At 33.9% G+C, this 8,145-nt stretch overlaps 1 long non-coding RNA gene across 1 annotated transcript; it reads right to left on the bottom strand.

Moving 5' to 3' along the window:
- Positions 1–995: 995 nt before the first annotated feature.
- On the bottom strand, positions 996–4,297 carry LOC123549368 (uncharacterized). Its single transcript, XR_006686034.2, has 2 exons — positions 3,510–4,297; positions 996–2,198 (listed from the first exon to the last, which is right to left on the bottom strand). It is a non-coding gene; the product is annotated as an uncharacterized LOC123549368 (long non-coding RNA).
- Positions 4,298–8,145: the final 3,848 nt, after the last annotated feature.

Below are 8,145 nucleotides of genomic sequence, written 5' to 3' on the forward strand. Positions count from 1 at the left end.
TGAAGTATTTTGTTTCTTCCTGTTCAGCTAAGAAGATTGCAGAGATATATTTTCAAATCATTTAATCTTTCTTCGTCCAGACCAGGGCGTCAATCTACAATTTCCTGATTTTAAGTATTTTGTTTTGCCCGCTGAGTTAAGTAGATGGCAGAGATGTTATGTAACAATGAAACATACCATTAAATTTTCAATTCATTTAAAATGAGTATGGCATTCTTTCTTTTGTTGCATGTTCTTTTACATAAGTATGGAAAACTTACTTCAGAAAAGAATGAAATTGTTCCCCTTTAGATAAGTATGATAGTGTTGATATGTTGTAAACACAAAATGCATCGAACAGAACTTATTGAAATAACTGAAATTTAGTTAAATGAACCCTTGAGCACAGAATGTTGCTTATCATAGTTCCGCATACCTGCATGAATTAATCCCTTCAAACTGGCATTTTCATATGCAGCATGTATAAGTTATTTTATAACGAAAAGCTGCTGTGTAAGAGTCACTATAATGTCACCGCCATTGGAGTCATTTCTGTTAACCACAAATCTCTTTTAACTGGGTAATCAGACTCCAATTGAATACTCTTTTTTCACGAAGTCGTTCGGATATAAAAACGAGACACATTTATTCATGTAAAGAAATGCCATTGCATTAACTAAAAGATGTTGTTTAAAATACGATAAACATGACTGTAGAAGCTATGTATTTTCTTAAACATGAAGCCCTTTTTTAAAATTTGGAATATCAACCCGATGATCATTTTTTGATGCGAAGTTACCAGTTTATATTGTAAAAAGGAGGGTGCGGTAAATCTATTTAGTTATTTTCATTTCATCATCCGAAAATTATTTTACTTTACATATACGTCATTAGTCTCAGAACAATACATTGTATGAATCTTCCTATATCCGATATTTGAAATACCTGGTCCGGAATAATACACACGAAAATTTGATACTAAATGTACAGAATGCTATGCAAAAGATGACACAAAATTGGAGCAAATATACATTTATTGGATTTTCATTTCAGTTTTCAATTGAGTGACAGATATCCCCACTTGCCGACAAAGCAGTGATCAATTCACATTTTGAATTTACATGTTATATATATACAACTATCATTATGGAATGGTTAATAAAAGCTTAACAAAAATATTTTCGTATCGAGTGCAAAAGAATCCAACATTACAATTGTGGCACTTCCTTTCCCGAGAAGCTCGGAATTTTACAAAAATGTCTTGCTCGGAATAAATTGCCTATGTTTTCATCTTCTTTTCCACAGAAGTCAGGATATTCGATTTATTACTTGAAAAAAAAAATCAACTCTTTTCGCTCCTCTTTGATAAAAGATAAAGAATGTCTAGTCATACTGTAAGATGAGGTTATGAAAAACGTTAAATATAAATATATTACTGCGTTTAGTAAGCGTCAGTTCACGCCTTGTTCACTGAGAACCAGTATCTAATATTAGCTTATTTGAATACATATATGTGTTAAGGCAAGTACCAATTTGAAAGCAATTATTCTAAAGGACGCTATTTTGAATAATTATTGAAATAAAATCTAAACATGGGATTTTGCAAGAATGTAATACTAAATTTTCCATTATGTCATTTCTCAATCCAGCAAACAATTTTTAACATGTTCAGAGTATGTACTGAGTTTCATGTTCAGCAATGAGAATGAGTAGCCGTAGTAGGAATATTTGTAAATAAACACTATGAACTTAAATGACCTTACATTTGTTACATTGTATAAATTATTTCAGGAAATATTCGAGGACAAAGATGAGAGAGATACCAGCAAGTTCAAAAACACATTTTTGATTTCTTAGTGTCCTTCTCCAAAAGAAACTCAATATGACTGCACATTTTTTTGCAAAAAACGGTGTTGATATTGCAAAGGGTGCCCATTTTTCCTAGTGTGTCTGCCAAGCACTGGTAGAACTTTTCCTGGTTTTTATTATATGCCTTGCATGGGTGCGGATTACCTCTGTATTGGCAACCTATGGCGTCATTTCCATCTGTAGCTGGACAATTGACTTTCAAAGACCGGGGTCCTGGTCCACTCCCAGGTATTTCCATCCACTTGCATAGTCTGTTCTCATATTTGAAATCACCTGAAAGAACGCCCTGTGCGTCTTGGTATATCGAAGTAAAAACTGCCATAGCGAGCACTAAGGTTCCCTTCAACATACTGTAAATATATACAAATTTAGTTTTATAGCTATGAATAGATCTGAAATAAACAATGTTTCTTCTTTCAGTAGAGAAATCGCAGCAACAATTTTCAGTTACCACATTTTAATTGAAGAAAATAAACTGCAAACGTGCATATGGTAGCCTATGTATCGGATTTTAGAATTGAATGCAGTTAGATAGTTTCGTCTACATTATCAATACTATCATTATCACCGCCATCAATATCATCATCATCACCGAAGTTTCCTCATCATCATCAGGTTCAGACAGATTCAGATTCAGATTTATCTTTTGCCGTCATTTATATCACTTTAATCATTATAAGGTATTTGCAAGTTTTCTGCAGCTTTTATAAGTAGACAGTTTCACGTTTACAACCGATTGTGGCCGTTTCGAAATTAGCTTAGCTTGTGTTTTCACATTTAAGTTGAATTTCTGTCCGTATCTCTTTGAAGAGACATTTCCTATATGACATTCACTTATGTATAAAATACAGAAATAAACCAAATACATTTAGTATGATAGTCTCCAGGAGATGGCAAGAAATACTCGATCAAAACTAATAAAAAAGTTCTTTTGTTAACTTTATTTTTTGTACTTATATCGGGTTAACAAATAATTCAAATTACATTTGTGGCATCGATCTTACTGACGGCTTACAAGCGTCTTTTTACCCACGAATAACCGCTAAAATAGTTTACTTGTACATGTTTTTATAGCCATATATTCTATATAATACGCACCTTAATAAAACTTAAACTTCAAAATTCAAAATGGAGACGGACAAAATTGTATGAAAATATGATGCAAAGAAAGGAATATTTCATTAAATACGACATCTATGTTGGCAAACTAGTTGCTGAAATATGAAACTTACACTGTGATGTACAAAGTCTAAATTTAGGACCATAATTCGGAATCAAAATATTTCAGATATACTGCGTTCTTGACTGATACATCTTATAAATAATATTTCTTCTTCATTTTCAAAAAGAAGTACATGGCACATATATACATTCAGCGTGTTAAGTACGTTCATGTTCGACTGAAAAAAAAACAACAACAAAAAAAAAAACAACAAAAAAACAACAACAACAAGAAAACAAACAAAAAAAGATGATAGAAAAATAATAATATGATAATAAAAAAGATGATTTCCACACGGTAAACATTTTACAAATGCGTTTAGCGTAAAACGAACATACAGAGGCACAACTAAAAAGTCAGAAAGCTATAATAACTATTTAAATGTTAAATTCTGAAATATTGTTTAATCATAATTATGAAATTAAAAGCTATTGTTTACCTTGTACAATTTTCAGATGCAATCCACTGTAATCACCTTTAAGTATGTTGAATGTCCAACAATAACATGCGAAATAAAACCTGACCAGTTGTCTCCATGCACTTCAAAGATTGCAGCTGCAGCGACATTTTGTTGATTGTCACGTAAAAAAGGGCCGTTTATTTAAGTTAAATAAAATTATCGAATACTGAAGATTTTGTTTTTCTGATATTTTATGTCTATGAAAGATCTATATATTTCTGAGTAGTTCCGTTCTAGTTCATGTTTTATTTAGTTATATAGCTGGAAGATATCCAATAATTTTCCAGGGAAATAAATGTGTTCTACAACTCTCTTGAGCTGTAAATGAGAGAATCTTACCCAAAGGTGAGACTTTTTCTAAGACGAGGTTCTAACGAGTGTATGGAAATATCTCCAACTCGAGCATGGTAATTCCTTATCCGAAAGTAGATAGGCGTTGAAGGTTTATTTTCTCACCCTCCTGTGTACTTTATTCAGTGTTTTTTATTGCAAAAGTGGTAGAGCACAGTCCCGGGTACGTTTTGTTTAAATAAAATAGGTAGAAGTTTTTAAAAGGCATCCATATTCAACTGGTTAATTATGATGCTAATAGAAGTAAGGATTCTGTGGACAAGTAATTGTTGTGTACAATATCTATATGCTTGAATCGATTTTCCTAGCTCCTTTTAGATAGTCGGCTCTAAAATCTTACGTTTGGTAACGGAAGTCAGACGAAATGGTTCTTCTAAATTCATCTGATATTTGCTATAAAAGTAAACGGTTACGAGACACTTTTTAACCATCATTATTTTCGTCTGGTCACATGCTTTGAAATTTGCGTAAGTTTTAGGTCAGTCGATCATTTCCAGATACTACATGACACTTCGCACAAGGTGTGCATTTTGGGCCATTTTTTGCCTCAAATTTTAGTGCTCTTAAACTGGAGTTTAGCATCCGGCCTACACGTTTCTAACATTTCTCAAAATTGTATTTGTTATTATTTATTTTCGCACTGGTATGAACGCAAATTTTGGGAATGTTCAAATTTACTGTGATTGTAATAATTTATTTAAAGTAGTCCTAGACCGGTGTGAGAAGTCTATCTCACATTGGTATTTTACTGGCAAGATTCTATCTCTTAAGTAAGGAAATCAAATATAATTTTACTGGATGAATATGCATAACAATCATCGACAGTTTTTCAATAAGTACTTGCATAATCATTTCTTTCAAAAACAATAAGACATACGCGCCTGTTTAGAAAAATATAATCTGCCGACTTAGCTCGTAACGATGCTACTTCTCACTACACTTCTTTGTGAAGGACAATTATTCTTTTTGACATGGCGACTCACATATATGAAGTGCAACTTAATTATCTTCTTCCGATTTCATAGCTGTATGACTTGTTCCGATTCGACTGCCTGCGTTAATAATCCAATAAATAGGCGCGTGATTGAACTTTCTTAACAAGGCTATTGTTCGCTTTCTTAGATGTAAACTGCAAAAATTATCTCCAAGGATATCTCAAGTATTTCACGTGAACATCCAAAGGCAGAGCAGGGAACGTATTTGTATAGGTTAGAGGATTCATATAACCCACGAAGAGGGAAGGTCGCTGACTTCCAATCACTTGCCCCTCACCGATGTTGGTTCGAGCCCAACTCGGGGCGTTTAATTCTTCATGTGAGAAAACCATTCAGCTGGCTTATGGAAGGTCGATGGTTCTACCCAGGTGCCCGTCCGTGATGAAATAATGCACGGAGGGGCATCTGGGGGTTTCCTCCACCATCAAAGCTGGAAAATCGCCATATGACCTATGACTGTGTCGTGCGACGTTAAACTCAACAAAACAAACAAGCACGAAGAGGGTTTATGAACTGTCTTACCATCTTAATATTGACAACACGATCCAACGCAACTCCATTTACGAAAATGACACTTATTCTGATGAAAAAAGGTCGAAATATGAACCCGACAAGAGTGTGTTTGGACAACATCAAAATGCAGTGTGGTCTGATGTCGGCATATTTCAAAGATTCTATATTAAGCCTGTGGATGCGTCAGAACTCACTGCAATCTTAGATTAGACTCGGATAGCCACATGATTGCCGTTAAACCTGTATTTGATTGGTGGTTAAATAATTGTACAATTAAATTAGGCACAATAGTGCATTTATACTGAAACGCTTATAAAATTCAACTTTTAAATCTCTGGATGATCCTTTAAAAGCTAGGTAGGAGAAAAAATTGGAAGATAAAACGAATTTTACCAATTAAGTTGAAGTTTAGTCGAGATTTTATCGGCTACCAACTCCTGAAGTATCATACACCAAGCTACCACTCTCAGTGGCCTTATTTTTAATGGTATTGTTGCCAATCATGACAACAGTGTTCATGGATAACAACAGGCTCTGAAGACTAATGTCTATAATACGATTAGCTATATCATCTCAGTATGATCCTTAAAGAGTTGGTAGGCGATAAAATCTCGATCAAACATTAACTTACTTGGCAAATCTCGTTTAATCTTCCAATTTTATTTTGTGCTGCCTTTTAATTTTTCCATCTATCAAACACTTTATATCTAATAAATCTGATAAACTCTGACGACTAAATGTTTCTTTCTAAAAGAAAACACTTTCTGGTGGATGGTAAAACACTCACTCACTCACATAACTAAGCTTACTTTAAAACAATTTATTTGATTGAAGAACGTAACTGGTAACAATTATTTTTACTGAGCTTCATTAATCACAATTGGTTTAAATTAATGACAACTGATTTTATGGGCAGAGAGGCACATACCCTTGCTGACCATAACATTTGTACATTGAAGTAGCTAAAACACTATAGTCAGAGCCAAGCTGTGCCATATGCTGATTCTTTCCCTGAAATGAACCAGCATGCTCTTTGGCCTTAGCACCTTACTACCTATTCTGGTGGGTGGTGAAACACTCAGTCACTCACTCACACACGCAACTTTGCTTATTCTAAGTTATTTGACTTAGGAACTAGTTTGGTAATTGTTTTTACTGAGCTTCATTAGTCACATTAGCAAAATGAACCAGCATGTTCTCTGGCCTTAACCCCTTAATACCTATTTTGGTGGGTGGTGAAACACACAATCGCTCAAACAACTTAGCTTATTCTAAAACTGTAAGTAGATCAGGCTTATCACGCTGCTTTATATTATCGAATTAATGTAAAAACAAACAAAACATGCAACATTCGATTTTAATGTCGAACACCACTGAAGTTCGGTTTTACCTCTAAATATAGTTTACTGTGTTGCAATTTTTGTTTTCGACGTCCGAAACCGACTGTAACCTTTCGAGATGCTTCTATAGTTGTCTGAACTCCAGCATCTTATATAGACAGTCATTACTCGTAATCCGATGATGAACATATGCCAAGCTTTTCAGTCATTACTCGAAATCCGATGATGAACATATGCCAAGCTTTTCAGTCATTATGCGAAATCCGATGATGAACATTTGCCAAGCCGTTCAGTCATTACTCGAGATCCGATGATGAATATTGTCCAAGTTTTTCCGAACGGAAATGTGTTTTTGTTCGGCGTCCGTATCCGGCGCGATGCTCCTTATCAAAATCCGTACAGATATTTGATAGGATATTTGACTGAAGATGAGCCATAACCTAATGGTTAGGCCGTCTTATCAAACAAACGGAAACAGACATCCGGACCAGCTCTCGATATCAGAAGTCCAAGCCTTTTAGAAATCCGTAGGTAAACTTTACCAATATCCAGAAATTGAACTTTTCATATTATCAGGCATTTTCAACGATGTGACATCTAGATTCTATATTTACGGAATGTGCTTACGTGTGTAGATGATTACCAGAACTATCGTTTGGTCATAGACAGACATTATAGGAAATCATTCTAGTGCTGATTTTACCAAAGATGTGACTGGAGGCTAATATATAAATTTTATGAATGTGCTGGCATTTTAGTGCTGATTTTATCAATGATGTGACTATTATATTTAGGCGTAATTTTTTTTTACTTGTTTCCGGTATCCCGACCTACCCTAAATTTTTGGCCCGACCCTAAATGTTTTATGGCCATAATAATAAGTTCATTTCATTTGAAAGCAATCAGTCTGCAATTTAAGAAAATGGCTGATTATGGAAGCAGCGTTTATAGTGTGTCTATGACGTCATTTACACACTGCTGAATTCTTATTTAGTAAATAACCATTTAAATAGATTAATATTTATTGGTTCCTGAGTGTAAGATGTAAAACATAGTAATTTCTTTCATTATAGCTGGAAAAAATAGAGAAAAGTTTTTACAGAAATAAGTAAATACAGTTCAGATATGTATCCAGAAATTTGATAGATCCACCATTTTGTTTTAGTTGCCATGGAAACAAAATGACTGCCATTTTAATGAAATATTTAAATGTTTATAACTGTTTCATTTTTAAGCTTATTTTGAAAACTCTTTCACTTCTTTAAATGAATTGAAATCCTAGCAGATGGAATTAACATAAGAACAACATTGCCTTTCCCTTTAAGTATTTTTCCCGCTGAGCTAAGTAGATGGCAGAAATGAACTGTAACAATGAAACATACCATTTTATTTCCAATTCATTTAAAACGAGTATGG

The sequence above is a fragment of the Mercenaria mercenaria genome, chromosome 15 (assembly GCF_021730395.1).
Source record: "Mercenaria mercenaria strain notata chromosome 15, MADL_Memer_1, whole genome shotgun sequence".
Classification (NCBI taxonomy): Eukaryota; Metazoa; Mollusca; class Bivalvia; order Venerida; family Veneridae; genus Mercenaria; species Mercenaria mercenaria.